At 47.2% G+C, this 14,975-nt stretch overlaps 1 long non-coding RNA gene across 1 annotated transcript; it reads left to right on the top strand.

Annotated features, from left to right (window-relative positions):
- Positions 1 to 10,107: 10,107 nt before the first annotated feature.
- LOC129734505 (uncharacterized) lies at positions 10,108 to 12,813 on the top strand. The gene is made up of 3 exons (XR_008730076.1): positions 10,108 to 11,881; positions 12,023 to 12,179; positions 12,667 to 12,813. It is a non-coding gene; the product is annotated as an uncharacterized LOC129734505 (long non-coding RNA).
- The last annotated feature ends 2,162 nt before the right edge of the window (positions 12,814 to 14,975 follow it).

Genomic DNA, 14,975 nt, shown 5'->3' with positions numbered 1-14,975 from the left:
AAATAATGTATGGGTGTCTATGGAGCTGGAGGTGTTTACGTTCTTGTGGCTGAATGTAGCAGTGGAGCTATCTTGCTGTGTTTAAATCAAGAGGAGCATAATGTAACTTCACTTAAAATCTGGTCTTGGTAGGCAGATCCTACCCTGATAAGCATTTAAAACAAAAAATATTAAAAAAAAATCAAATCTGTGACAAGGTATAGGTAGAGCACCTGAACTGGTGCAAGGCAGCAATTCTCTCGCTGATATCCACACATTGCAGAGCTGTTGCCATCATGACCTTGAAATAGTGAGCCATTAATGTTACCTACTAGCAGCTTGTGAACCTAACAGTCAAGGTAGAAAATAATTTCCCACTGCCACCTTTTTTTAATTTTCTTGTATGTTTTAAAGTTTCTGATTTGATACTTTCTGATGTATTTGAAACCTGTGTCATATCCTACAAAGTTTGTGACAAGTGTGTGGCAGATGGGACTTTTCTGCTTGGAGAGGTGGTAAGATGGAGAGTGGAGAATGGTTTTATGGCACAAGTGTAGAAGTATAACAAGGGATTAAGAGGCTTGTGTACCTTGCTGCCAGTTCAGTGGCATGAGAATTCCTGTAATGACAGATTCCTTCTGGCTCTGAAGGAATGAACGTGCCAGCCTGCTGAGTTTCCACCCAGAGCGACACTAGCAACAGATGTCGTTCCCAAATGGTGAGGTGGTTGTAAGCTTCATCAGTAGTAGAAGCTGTGGAGAAAGTCACGAATCATCTGCCGTTCTGCAAGTCAAGTGCTTGGCTCTTTTGTCACTAGTGTTGATTTAAGGGTGCGTTGCTTATAAATAGCACTTGACCTTTGTAATTCTTCATACTGCTAAGTTCTGGGTGCCATCAGAGAACCACTGTGCTGTGAAGGCCCTGTAAACATACGGCGATGTTTGTGTTTATCCATTTTGCCTTCCCTTAGATGATGTTATTTTGTCATTTGAAACCTTAGTGGCAGGATTTGGGGCTTTATCCTGATCAGCCATCTAAGGGCCAGCTCTCAGCTGCAGCTGCAGCATAAGAATTCAGGTGGTTTGAGCACCAAATGAAACTTCCACTTGGCTGTCATTTTGGCTTTTCCCTTCCTCTTAATTTTCATATTTTAATTAAGAGTTTTAAGTATTTGGCTTCCTTACAGAAAAAAACCCCAGTGCTATCCTTGTCCTGTTATGATAAGGCCCTAATCTGGAGGGCAGAAAGCTGAGACCACCAGGAAGATGTTGAGAGGAAGGGGAAGAATGTTAGAGCCATGAGCTGGGTGTTCTGAGATCTGAGGAGATGGAAAAGGTGCCTCCCAGGTAGCTAAAGGGAAGCACAGGAGAGCAGCTGGGAGCCAGAAGTGTGGTGTGGGCATACGGAAGTGCTACGCTGTGGTGTGTTAGGCAAATTATTTTTAGGAACTTTCACATTTGTTGTCATTTCCCAGGCTCCTGAGGTGCAGGAATGCTGGAGGCAAGAAGCTGCCAGCATCAACTATGTGGAGAACGAACACCTCTATCTCCATTTCACTTTCCTCACTTCTGTGTTGCGGTGGCAGGGCAGTACAGACCCTGACCCGGACCCGGACCCTGACCCTGACCCTGCGAGTACGCAGGCAGCTTGTGTGGCCAGTGCCGGTGTGGTTCTGGCACAGAGGATCAAGCTCTTCATGCTTCAGAGCTGTCAGGCTGACACTCTTCAGCACTCAATGAAGCTCTAAATTACAGCTGAAGGAAGACAGAAGTTTTGCTTCAGAGCTTGATAATGTCGTTCTGATCCATCCTTTTGCTTGTTCAGTGGCTACAGAAGGGAACCACTGCCTTGGTGGGAGCATCCATTGAGTTCTTCATGTGTGATATTAGAGGATCATTGTGTCTGTTTATGCATGAGACCATTACAGTAGGTGTTTTGAAGATGTTCACGTGTGGTACATAAAACCTTTGCCAGTAAAACAGTAAATCCACGCAGTGGGGTCTAAAGCACACAGATCCAGTGTGATCCTCCAAAGAGCTTTGAAATTGTCTCCCCAAGGGTACAGACCTGGCTGTTGGTGATTCTTTTGACCTGCCTTTTATAGCGGGTTGCTTGGAGAAGTTGCTATGTCAGAAGTCTTCTTCTGGGGGCCAAATGCTGCAAATGGTAGGATGTTTAAGGAAGCAAATGAGTAACCTTCAGACTTGATTTTACTCTTTTAACAGATTGCACACAAATGGGAGGCCTGAGCAGGCTGCCTTTAGCAGGGGAACATGACCTGACTGCACAGGAGGCAAGGAACTCTCTTCTCTCGCTGAGCATGAGCCCTCAGTTTCAAGGCAGATCTGAAGAGGAATATTTGACCCGTGGGAAATGCAACTTCAGATACGTAACCCAGGTGGGACTGCCATGTGAGCCCTGTGATAGGAGCCGTGTATCCCAACCGTGAACGTAGAGGTTGGGCCCAGTTTTTAGCTTGGTTCAATATGAACTCTGCTGACTGGTTCTGTGATCAAGAGCAGGCAAGTCTGCCCCCTGAGAGGATGTTGTCGTGGGTGGAAGGGTTGAAGTGCAGTGACTGCGTCAACAGACAGGTGGTTTGAAAAGTCTTTTGGGCAAGGATCTGGTACGCTGGTGTAATGCCTTTTCCCTTTACAAAGGTGTCCAGTAAACACAAGTGTTCCTGCATGTGTCCAGTAGCGCAGAGACCTCTGTACTTTCTTTGGACTGATTGTTGTGTAAGATCTGGGGGTTTGGGGACAGTTCTGAAAATTGTTCAGAAGGTGTCTTGGTATGTTGGGTGAAATGGGTCATCGCTTCCATAAACCTCTAGCCTGTAAAGAAGAGCCATGGATGTAAGGAGATTTTCTTTTTTTCTCTTTTTATTGTTACTGGGAGGAAAAGCAGTGATTAACTACTGACCTGTGATACCCCCAGGTGCAGACTGTGCAGTGCATTTGAGGTGGATCACTCCTGTACTGCCAGGACTGAGCCCAGACTCCTCAATGCTTTGCACACTGGCAGTGGAAGTCCTTGTGCAGCTGTGGGTACTGGCTTTCTGTGCTGTAGCGTGAAAACACTGGGGTTAAGTTTGCAGAGAAGTAGGAAAAAATTGATTATTTTGTGCTAGGAAGAGAATGTCCTGTAGTTTTCAAGCTTTGAATGTCTCCACTTGGAATTTAAAAACAGCTTTTAACTCTGCTGCTATGTTTCAATGAGAGGGAAGGTGTCTGGTTGTCACAGATGATGCATGCCATCAAGAAGGATCTTTGCTTTCTGAGTTGAGCTTTCTTTGCTTGACGTGGAAAGTGCCTTAAGCTGTACGATTTCAGATGGCAGTGAAGGAATTACATCGACATGGGGATTTAGAGACAAATCCAAAAGTATGTTGCCCTATCGTTTCAAAATATGAACTTTCTAAACAGGATTTGCTGGGTTTTGAGCAGCAGACCCATTTCACATGTGCCTACATAAACCCCATTTTCTCAGACAGACACATGCATTATGGTTTGTGATGCAATATTTACTTGACCCGTAAGCCGTACTGTGCTGTGCTCTTCTGGGCTTGTCGTAGTCCTTTGAAACGCAGCCCTGCGCATCAAAGGGGCAAGCTGTGTCATCTGCTTTCCCCCACAACACAGAGCAATGTAACTGTCCTAAGTGCAGGCTGAACAAAACTAGTTGAGGGATTTGTGGGCTGCTGTTCAAATCATGGTGGGCCAGGAATCAGCCCATGCTTACTAAGAAGTTTAATTGTCCTATGCCACCTGAGAGGCAGGACAGTGTCAGGGCATTTTCCCAGGGAATAAAACTGGATGTGTCTGCTTCTCTCCAAGGGTCCCCTATGTAAAAAACATCCTTCAGCACCATCTGGGTGCTTGGTGTTCTCAAAAGGACCCAAAGGGATGAAGTTCACTCCTCCTGCCTGCGTAACAGCAGGAATTATGTCTGCAGCTGTGCTTCTGCGCACTTCGAGACTGCCTCCGTTTCTTTGCTTAGCCAACCAGAGAAAAAAGCCAAAAAACCCTAAGCTGAGTTGGCAAGTGTCTTGCTGTCCTCTCTGAAGGAAGTAAATTACCATCATCCTGCAGCTTGCCAAACGTGCACCAAGTGTGAAGAAGAACATGACGTGCACTGTCCTAAGCTCTCAGCAGGTCAGGTTTTGCTGTCCTCTGGAAACTGTCTAGCTCTTCAGTTTTTCTCCACAAAGGACACATTGTTTGGGGTAGTGATGAGGTGGCCCCCCAGGTGCCCCAGCTTTGTTTCTAAGTGCTATTGAAGTATTTTGCCTCCTGAAGAGACTGTGTTCCTCATGAGGAACGGTTACTTCGAAATAAAGTGACCCCCTTTCTGTCTAAAGGGGTCGAGCTTGAGACTGTGGAGGTGGAGGTGCTTGGTGAGGGAGGCAGTCAGGCAGGGCCAGTCTGGGGTGCCCAGCTGCGCAGGGCAGTGACGGCACCCATGTGCCTGGCAAATGCTTCTCTCGCAGTGTCGCAGGGAGAAGGTGTGAGGGTGCTGGGAGAGAGCCGGCGCCCCTGGGAATGACAGCAGCTAAAGGTGAGGGCTGGCTGCGTGGGCAGCAAAGGGTGAGCCAGCCACTCCCTTTGCAAATGCAGTGGAGAGGGAGGGAGCCCCTCCATCAGCACAGCAACGTCTGCTGGGGCAGGGCCGGAGGCACCGGCACCCAGGGCGGGGCTGGCAGGGGGTCTGAGAGAGCCACTCCGCCACCGCCTTGCTTACTGACCCTGTGCGGAAATCGCTTTGGGGCAGCGATTAAAAAGTGCGTGCAAAGTTTTTAGGTCCAATTGGAACACTGAGAAGGGGTTCGGGGCCTTTCTCAGAGCGCCACACGTTGCATAGTCATGTGTCATACACAGGTTTGGTGGCTGGTTTCTCGCTTCTAATGCAAACGCGTACGCATCCTCAGTAGCACTGCTGAAGGGTTTTACGGACTACACATGCTCCCCAAGTGGGATTTTGGCCTCTTTGGGGCAGAACTATTTCAGTTAGAGGTCCCCATCTCCCACTGCCACCATTATCTTTGTCCTATTTTAAACTCATTTTCTGTTGATGTCAGTGGATCCCAAGACCTGATCAGCTTGTGTTCTCTTGCAGCCAGAACTTTCCTCATTGGAAGTCTTCTTCCTGCGCAACTTAGATAACGGTGCTCTTTTCACTACCTGCTCTTTGTGTATCACGCCTGCCAAGGCTGCCTCCCTTGATGAGAAGTCCCTTCATTTGTAAGTACTTTAGAGAGTGGGTCAGCTCGGTGGAGGTGTCGCCTCGACAGAGGGGAAGGTGGAGCGTCAGATCTCTGCATGTGGCAGGGGCTGCATTAACCCTCATCTCCCGCTGCGTGAATGACCGCAGGCAGAGGCACTGTGCAAGGAACATCAAACCTTTAATGAATTAAGACAGACAGATCTGGTAGAGGGCCGGGGCTGCAGTGGGCAGGTGCAGGTCACACGTCAGAGGGATCTGTGCTCCACACCTTCTCTATCAATATATCAACGGCGACTGGGGCAGCGTGGAGCACCTTGTCTCCTGGTGTTCCTCAGGGTTCTGGCTCGCTTGGTGGGCACGTAGTCGCTATTGGATGGCCTCTGCTTGCTGCTGCCCCCCTGCTCCCCACTACAGCCCACCGCCGTGGCATCCCTGTGTGGCTTCCCCTCCCAGAGGGTTTTGGAGCTTTTTGGCACCGGGCACACCACCATCTTCTTCCTCTTCTTGGGTGGCATGCTGCCCCATGGGGACATCTCTGGCATCCCGAGGGTGTCAGCCAATGTGGGGCGCTTGGCCTGTTTACCAGCAGCCTTGCCTGATCTGGGCACCACCCGGCAGGAGGAGATGCCCGGTGGTGGTGGCAAGTGGGTCAAAATGACCCAGGGCTGCCTCCGCAGCACCTCCTCCACCAGCTGGGCCATGCGGGGCGGATGATGCTGGGGTGCAGTCGGGGGGCTGGCCAGGGGACTATTCAGCAGGATCTGCTGAGGACCCTCTGGGAGACCCTTGTGGGCACCCTCTGAGCATCCCTTCAAGGGGCTCTCCTCTGAAGTGTCCATAGGACCCTCCTGAGAGGGCTCCATGGGGCTCTCTGGCAGCCGGGTGGGGAAGACCGCTGCCAGCCCACCCTGCTTGCCTTTGGCGTCCAGCAAGGGGGATGTTGCCACCCTCTGCCAGGAGGGGTTGGTGTCCTCCTGCATTGCGGCCACCACTTGGTCCTCGGGACAGTTGCCCTCCATCATGCACTCCAAGAGGTCAGGGATCCTGTTGAGGGTGGTGGTCAAGACAGGGACATCAGGGACACCACGGTCGGTGTCCTCGCTGTCCCCCAGCCCTGCCACCAGCGATTGCTCCTTGGAGCAGCCACCCTTTGCCACGTACTCTGAGAACTCCGGGAACTTGTTGAGGAGGGTGGTCAAGCAGGAGCCGCTGAGAACTTCAGGGAGCTCCAGGATGCTGTCGAGCCAGGCGAGCGGGTCACTGCTGTCTGTGGTGGTCGAATGCTCATCCTGAAACTGCAGATTGTCCTCTGCCAGCTCAGGGAAGGCCTCGTTGAAGGCATCTGGCCCCAGCTCGGGCAGGTCCAGGAGATTCTCTGGGCTTGACGGGGTGGTCACCACTTCTGAAAAAGCAAACGAAGCCAAGCCACCCCCAGGGTGATGCAAGCCTTCCTTGGTGCAGGTCACCCCCTATGGGCTCTGCCACCCTGCAGACCTCACCTTGGTGCTTGGTCCTGCTTCTGCCAGAGAGCATATCCAGGGCGGGCTGGCAGGGGGTGGCAGCAGGGACGCCATCCTCACTGGCCACCACGTCGTTGTTAAAGGCCTCCAACAGCTTCTGGGCGCTGCCAGGATGGGTGCGGAGCACAGGGGAGACCTGCACGCAATGCTGAGCCGCAGGGTGTTGGGGTGGCAGGGGCCCAGCATGGGCAGGGACGTTCAGCACAGTGCAGCCCGTAGGGTAGAGGGGCTGTCCCTGGCCCACGTCCCATGGGCCCAGCCCCACTGGCTGGTGGGGCACAAGTGTCCCCATCACCACTTGCTGTCCCCGGCCATAGGCAGGGGGACAAGGAGCAGGCAGAGGGGGCAGCTGCACACCGCTGGGGAGCTGCAGCACGTGTGGCAGCTGCACAACCTGCCCCGAGTCCCCCAGGGGCCCCTGCACCCCCTGCCAGGTTGCCAGGGCGGGCTGGTGGGTGACAATGTGGAGCTGGGAAGGCCGAACGGTGATCAGCAGCCCCGGGACAGAGGGCAGCACACCAGCAGCGACCGGTGGCGGCATGGTCAGGGTGGTGAAGCTCATGCCGGGCACCTCTGGTCCTGTCGGCAGCTGGAGGGGGAACCTCTCTGTGGGCAGAAGCGAAGGGGGGTGATGGGGTGAGATGCTGGCCGGCACAGCTGGTTGGGGGTTACCCGAAGGGCAGGAGCACCACAAGGAGCATGCTGCTCTGTGCCGCGGCAGTTGGCCAGTGTGGCGTTTGTTGGGGCAAACAGTGTTCTGGGGTTCCGTCTCCATGGCGATCATTATGCCAGCACCCGGGTCAGCCAGCATTGTGACGGTTTGACTTTTAATGACAGAACAACTTCCCAACTCAATGGTTTCCCATCCTGCTGATGCTTTCCTGCCCTCAGCGCTGATTTCCCACCCCCACCATAGTTTCCCATCACAACTGTTTTTTGGGTTGGGAGTTGAGTTTCATGTCAAAGGGGAGTTTTCACCTAAATTTCTGTTGATGTCAGTGGATCCCAAGACCTGGTCAGCTTGTATTCTCTTGCAGCCAGAACTTCCCTCATTTGAAGGCTTCTTTCTGCCTTCTTTCAGCCAGGGCAGGGCTGGGAGGGAGTTTGAGAGAGCCACTCCTCTACTGCCTTGCTTAGGGACCCTGTGGGGAAATTGCTTTGGGGTGGGGGCAATTCGAGAAAAGTGGGACCTCAGAGAAGCATAGTATTACAGGAAACTTTTTAGGGTAAGAGACAGCTATCGCTTTCAGGATGGCCGGCATTCACCATCCTAAATGTGTGCTGCCACGGCTCCCTAAGCAGCGCAGCCTGCAACCTCAGCACGTGCTGACAGGAGTAACGGGGGCTGGAGCGGAGTGGAGAGCCCGCGGCCAGGCTCTGTTATGCTCCTGCAGGAAGGGGAACTTGACGGTACCACAGAGCTGATGAGATGTCCACTGCCATGATTTTCCCTTTTATAACAAATTCTACCAGGGACGAGCAATGACGGAAAAGGCAGGAATATGGTTACCCCAGTACTTCACAGTCCCTTGAACTTGTTGTAGTTCCAGCGTACTGGATGGGTTGTGCCCAGATTCTTTCTTTTCCAGTGAGTCTGGTGGAAGAGAGGCAGCTCCTGCAACCCACCAGACTCCTTGGAATTTAACTTCTCGTGCTGGCCCTTGGCACTTTGACTCTGGGACTTCCAGTCCCAACTGGATTAGTGTTGCCCAAATGGTTTTCATTGCATCTGTAATGCTTTCTGGCCCTTCTGCCCCGCTGAGGATGCCATCGATGTATCGATAGACTGTGAGGCCAGGTGGAATGGTGATCTGTGCTAAGGCTGTGGCCGGAGCATTGTGAGCGATAGCGGGGCAGTGTTTGTATCCTTGCGGAAAACTGTTTGAAAACATACTGAGTCCCGCTCCAGGCAAAGGCAAACCGGGCTTTTTCTTGTGCGTGGAGCGGAATCACGAGGAATGCATCTCTAACACGTAAAGCATCTAAAGCTAACCTAACATCTATGCTAACCCTAATGTCCCACAAAAATCACTGGGTTACTGACAATGAAAGGAGAGGAAACAGCACTGTGAGAACGAAAATATCCCACTAAGTCCATTTTTTTGTCTACCTATACAGCAGAAGTGTTCTTTCGTGTTAAAGTCAGAGTATGTTCTGATTTGCACTGCCCCACTAAATGGTTTGATGCTGGAAAGGTTTACTAAGAAATAACTGTTAGTGTTCTTCCTGGTTATGCACCCACATCTTATAATGAAAAAATTAGATGATAACGTCTTTGCTGTGCTACACTGTTCTATAACTGAGAGTTAGGTTCTGTTTCATTTTAAGCATTCTCAAAAAAATACGGATAGTTACAGCTTTTACTAACAGCACTGCGGCAAATGTGAATTCACAGGTGGGCTTTTAAGCCTCACCTCAGCATGTTTGGTGTAGGAACAAACATTACAAGTACTCCAGTATTTTTGCCAGTGCTTTCCTGCACAAATTGTATTAAAAGCATAGATTCTTCTGGTCTTCCATGCAGAAAGTATGGTGAGAATAAATCTGATATTAAAATGACTTCTTCAGATGTCAGAGGTTTATTTAGAAATGTCCACTACCTGTATTTTTTCTTATATACTTGCAGCGGGTCGTAACAACCTGCAGAGAAGGTATGCAAAGTATGTCATCCCTATTATTTCCATTCCTGGGTTATGATAGAATTTGGCACAGAATTTTAGATCAGTTGCAAAAAGTAGTGCTGGGCCACGCATATTCAGATTGATCCATGATCCCAGGTAGCTGTATGGGATTTGGTCATTTTCTTTAATAAGTAAAGGAAAACTGCATGTATTATAGAAATGAGAATTTAGTGAGGCAAAGGGCAGGTCCAGTTCCTTTTCGACTACTACACAGAGATATTCTAATACATCAAATGAAAAGAATTTCTAAAGAAGTAGACCTTTCTGAGCTGGAGAAGAGGTAGATGAAATAGAAAAGATAGAACTAAAATCTGCAGCAAAATATTGCCTCTAAAGGAAGATGTGTTGGGGTTTTTTTCTTTCACGGAAACAAATGAACAATTCCTCTGCGATTCTCCAGACTGGAAATTTGCAAAAAGCTGTGTAGCGTGGTTTTCAGTAGTATAAAAAGCAAAAGCTCTTCAGGGTTTCAAGTACACCTTTGCAACAGCTGTGAAAAAAATGCAAGCATGCAGATTGTTCCATTGTATGAAAGCACCTTCATTTACTACTGATTTGTCAAACAGGGAATAAACTAGCAGTGACGACTGTTGGAAAGTTTTAGGTGAATAAAAAAATCCTCCAAACCAGGAAAAATACTGTGCTGTCAGGTAGCTGCAGCTTTGCTGTGTGAGCTTAATATTCACGTAGAGACTTTTTCTAAATGCGTCACTTAAGGCAGGGATGGCTTCTAATTCTAAAAAGTCATTTGCCTAGAGCAGTCGCTCATGTGCCACATACAGGATTTTTATGCTAACACTATTAAAAAATTTCCCTAGAAAATTTTCCACCTCCTTCGAGTAAATACAACCAATGTCCCTAACTGTCTCAGTTTCCTATTCCACCATAGGTTGCTGTATTTCAAAGACAAAGTTAACCAACGGCTGGTTACTAACCGAGGGCTCAAACCCATTTTTGCAGCAGTCAGGTAGAGAGTGGCCATTTAGTCTGGACCCACTGAAGTGCCAATGTAAATACAAACAAAATAAGGTCTATCAAACTTTAGATTCTCTAGCAAAACAACGGAAAAGATATGAAGAACTACGTCTTGTCTACTGTCTGTTTCCCATATGTGTTGTGATCGGCTCCCTGGAAAACAAGAGGCTGGACTGGTCCTGGCTGTGCCCATGAGCTTGCCAGCTGAGTGCTAGGTGGTAGCAAGGAGAGCACTAGAGAAAAGCACAGACCCATTGACCCAGCACCACCGTTCTCATGTTCTTCATGCATGTGAGGCCTGTTAGCCATTGTACTTGTGTTTATTCTAACACAGGACATCAGTCAACAGTCACAACACCGGTGGATTACCAGCACTTCCGTCATATGCTTCACATATAGTGTTACAGGAGAAATTTACACAGATGTGGGTACCACTAGGTTTGCTTTAATCGCCCCTCAGAGCTGGGCCACCACCCCAGCGAGTGGCAGAGAGCAAAGGGATACAGCACGGCTTATATACACTTCTCAAACCATTAGTCAACGTCCAAAGTTTTTAGAAGTTTCCTTTGGTCTTGTCCATTCTGCAAATCCATCACCTGACCCTGTCCCTGTTGATTCATCTGTTTGCTTCCAGTCTCTGCCTCGGTTCCAAGCTCTTCCTCGGATCATGATCTTTCTGCCTGCTTTAACTCACACACTCCTTCAAGCACACTTAGTCTTTGAGCAATTCCTATGCACATATACTGATTTTTTTTTCTTGAAACACCTGCATTTCTGCGAGCACCTGTGTGCACAAGGTGATCATCTGTTGTTTCTGTGTTCTCCCAGTGATTAACTGGACTGGGTGTTAAACCAGCCTTGGATTAGGGCTATACTGGGGACGAGGCCTGGTTCTGCCACTTAGCTGCTTTAGCACTTTAAATTTCTGAATTCAAAACACATTTTCTTTAACAAGCAATACCAGAACAATGGAGAACAATTAACAAGGGTTTGGTCAGTGCTGTGACAAAATAATGACAATTATTATTTCTGGTGTAGGTTGCTGTATGTCGTATTTATGAAACTAGGATTTGCCGGAAGAAAAATGTTCTATTTCACACCCACAGATGAGCTCACTGAGATGAGCATCCACGTTTTAACAAGCCTTTACATCAAAGGCTGTAAACGAGTGTCAGTCTGCACAACCACCTGGGAATCTTGTGTTGTTCCAGGCACATCTTTTTGTCCCATTCAATACCTTGTCTGTGTGATTTGCCTTTAGTCTGTCCTGTGCTTTCCTGCTAAAGATTTATAGGCTTCAGTCTTCTGATACTGCTCCAGCTCCCGCATCTAATGCTCCTTATCTCTATCTGCTCCATCAAGGTGTTGCTGAAACAAAGAAGTCCAAGAGTACCAGGGAGTTGCCTCCCCTTCAGGAGGAAGGGAAGAAAAACAACTTGCCAGATGAAGTGCTGATCCATTTCACCTATGCAAACAGGAAAGGAGTGAAGAAACAATGAGAATGTACGTGAGATGCAAAGACGCAGGATTTCCGGATAATATTGCTGTATTCTGGTGTGTCGTGTCCGTGTCTCCCCACCCTCCCGCCTTTCCCTTTTTTTTTTTAAATTCAAATCACTATTCTGTTAACTCTTTTTTTTTTAGATCAAGCTTTAACGTTCAGATCTGTAACAGCAGGGTTCCAATACGCCCTTGGTTTTTTGCCCCACAGAAAAAAATGCACTACCATTCTACAACACACACTTTTCCCATCTGAGAGGCGAACAAAACATCATGGCTATTGGAAAAGAGTAGCATAAAGGTAAAAGAGCCTAGGTGATATCAATTTAAGCTATCTGCGTTTAGGTTAAAAGAAAACTTCAGGCTAGGAAGAAAAAAAATATTTCACACGTGCATAATAGAATGAGCTTAACTGGAGAACTCTTTAGGGGGACCAATGAACCGAAAACCATTTAAGGGGTGGTCACAGCACTTGCTAAAGGGATCCTTTCCAGAAAAAAAAAAAGTTGTTGAGCAAGTTTTTCATCCAATGAGTTTAAAATTCAATGGAAGTAAGTACTCAATCTGAGTGAACATTAGTCACTGGGCATGCCTTTTTATTTTCATTACGTCATCACAAGAATACATGCAATAGTTATAAATTTCATGCATTTGCAAACCTGTTTTGATGCTGCTGAGGACACAGTTAACATTCTAGATTGGGGTGCAAATTTAGTGATGCTGGGTTTGCGTTTCTGTTGGACACTGTATTCTTCCAGAAGACATTAATTCTTCTCTTCTGTCTCCAGCAATGTGCTGCTGACAGAGTACAGTAACTGAGTCAAAAACAACACAAGTTTTTCCTCAGCTTGTGTCTTGGATGGATTGTTTTGAATCAGTAAGGAGGAGTTCTACTCTACTACCTGTAAGTAGATGTCCTAGGTTTTCTAGCACAGATCTATACAGTTCTTTAAATATTTCTTTATATATATATATTATTTTTTTTTCTTATAAAACTTAAACAAGAAGAATGATTTTTAGGGTGTTTACTGTATAACTATAGTAATGGTCTTTTTCTAGGGGAGACTCGCTATTCGGTCAGCTCAACCAGTCCTTATTTCAGTCAATTCCAGCCAGCTCAGCGGTCCTTATGCTCACCAAACACAACAAGCAGTAGCAGGACTGCAAGGCTGGGACAGGGGAAGCGCGAGACTTTCCCTTCAACTGTTGTGTCAGACAACTAGTTTGCTGTTGCTGCAGCTCAGACACTTTTCCCCTGGGTTGCGGGACACTCACCCACACACAGTAGTATACTATTGTTATCGATTTGTTAATAAGTTAAGATTGATTGACTTTATTTGATTGATTATTTGATTTTATAGAATTATTTTATAGAATAGAAATATAGAAGGATAAAAATATATTTTGAGGAAACTTATAATTGCTCAGTAAAAGCTGCTATGAGACCCTCTGTACATCCTGTACCAAGGCCAGAAGAATGGGCTGGAATTATTGTTGAAACTTAGGTAATAATTTAGGGTTTGAAAGGTTTCTTTGTATCTGACCAGTCTTCTGTACGCAGAGGTGTACTGAAATGTCAGAATATGAGATTAATGGAAATTGGGAAGAGTCGACTGGAACAGCTTGTGGTTACCTGCCAAGAAACCGTGAACTTTAGTAAAAGGTAATTCCGGCAGGGGGAGATCGCGACCACCGACTCACATACCACCTACCCAAATCGTACCCCAGACCCATTTCTAGACCTTTCTAAGCTCTACTGCGCAGAATCGGATATAGGAGGAGAGTATGTTAATGATTTACTGGAAATATTATGATTATGTATGAATAATTAATGAATATGTATGAATAAGTTCTATATATGGAATCTGATTTTGAGACCTGGCGTGCGTTGATCGTGAGGGGACTCGCTCACGCACCCGGCCGTTAATAAAGAAGTGTCTGCTTATCTACATCACATTGGTGTCGATAAGGTCTTCATTCCGAGATTTCGGTAACAGTTTTGGCGACCCAGATGGGACCTCGCTGAAGGAGACCGGAGGAGTCGGGGACCTGATCGGTTCCAGCCGGCACCAAGGATTTCTCGGGGACACCCATCGATCCCCGATCCGTAAGGCTCTTCGCGACGTTCCCTGGATTTTTGGTAGGACACTTCTTTTTTTCAATTGTATTAAGTGGGTTGGAGTCCCACTAAAGTAAGTAAGTAAGTGCACTAGAGGAAGTGGGTAGGAGTCCCACTATAATAAGTGTATGGTAAGGAGTGGGATGGAGACCCACCAGTGGGTTTGAGTCTCACTGAGTAAGTCTGCCTGTCAGACGCGGTGAGAGCTGCACAGGGTTGGACTAAAAGGATCCTTGTGGAAGTGGAAGCCTAGGCGCCTGCCCGTAAGACATGAGCGAAAGCTATTGCAGGGTTGGACAAAAGTGGAAACAAGAGAAACTATATGCTATAGTGTTCTCTAAGGTAGTGCCTCTAACAAGAAGTTAGAATAAGTTTTTGGGGTTTTTTGTTGTTTTTGTGAGTTTGTGTATTAAGAAGAAAATTAAGAGGTATAATATTGTGTTATATGTTTGTTTAAAGTAACTGTGGGAAAGTGTGAGTGTGGCTGTAAGGGTGAGACGTGTAATTGAGAACGAAAGCGAGTGTGGAGTGTGGATCCGCAGATCGGAGTGACAGAGTTGAATAATTGTGTATTGTACTGTGAGTAATTACACCATGGCAACTAAATTAACTCGGTTGTTTAAAAGTAAAAGCATGGGTAATCTTGCTGTAAATGACAAAATCCTGAAAAATTCTTTGTTGGGATGTTTATTGGCACATTGGGGAAATTTACAGGATGATCTGCAAAAGAGCCAGATGATTGAGTATTGTAATAATTTGAGTATTGTAATAATTGGTGGCCTTTGTATATATCGGATGATCAGGAAAAGTGGCCCACGAATAGGACACTGAATTATAACACTATTTTGCAGTTAATGCTGTATTGTAAAAGAGAAGGGAAATAGAATAAAATGCCAGATGTGGATTTGTTTTCTTTTACTTAAGACAAAGAAAGGATTGGCAGATGAATGTAAGCTAACTATTGGAGATAATTTGGTA

Source organism: Falco cherrug, chromosome W (genome assembly GCF_023634085.1).
Source record: "Falco cherrug isolate bFalChe1 chromosome W, bFalChe1.pri, whole genome shotgun sequence".
Classification (NCBI taxonomy): domain Eukaryota; kingdom Metazoa; phylum Chordata; class Aves; order Falconiformes; family Falconidae; genus Falco; species Falco cherrug.
The sequence above is the reverse complement of the archived record's forward strand: the minus strand, read 5'-3'. Positions and strand labels throughout refer to the sequence as shown.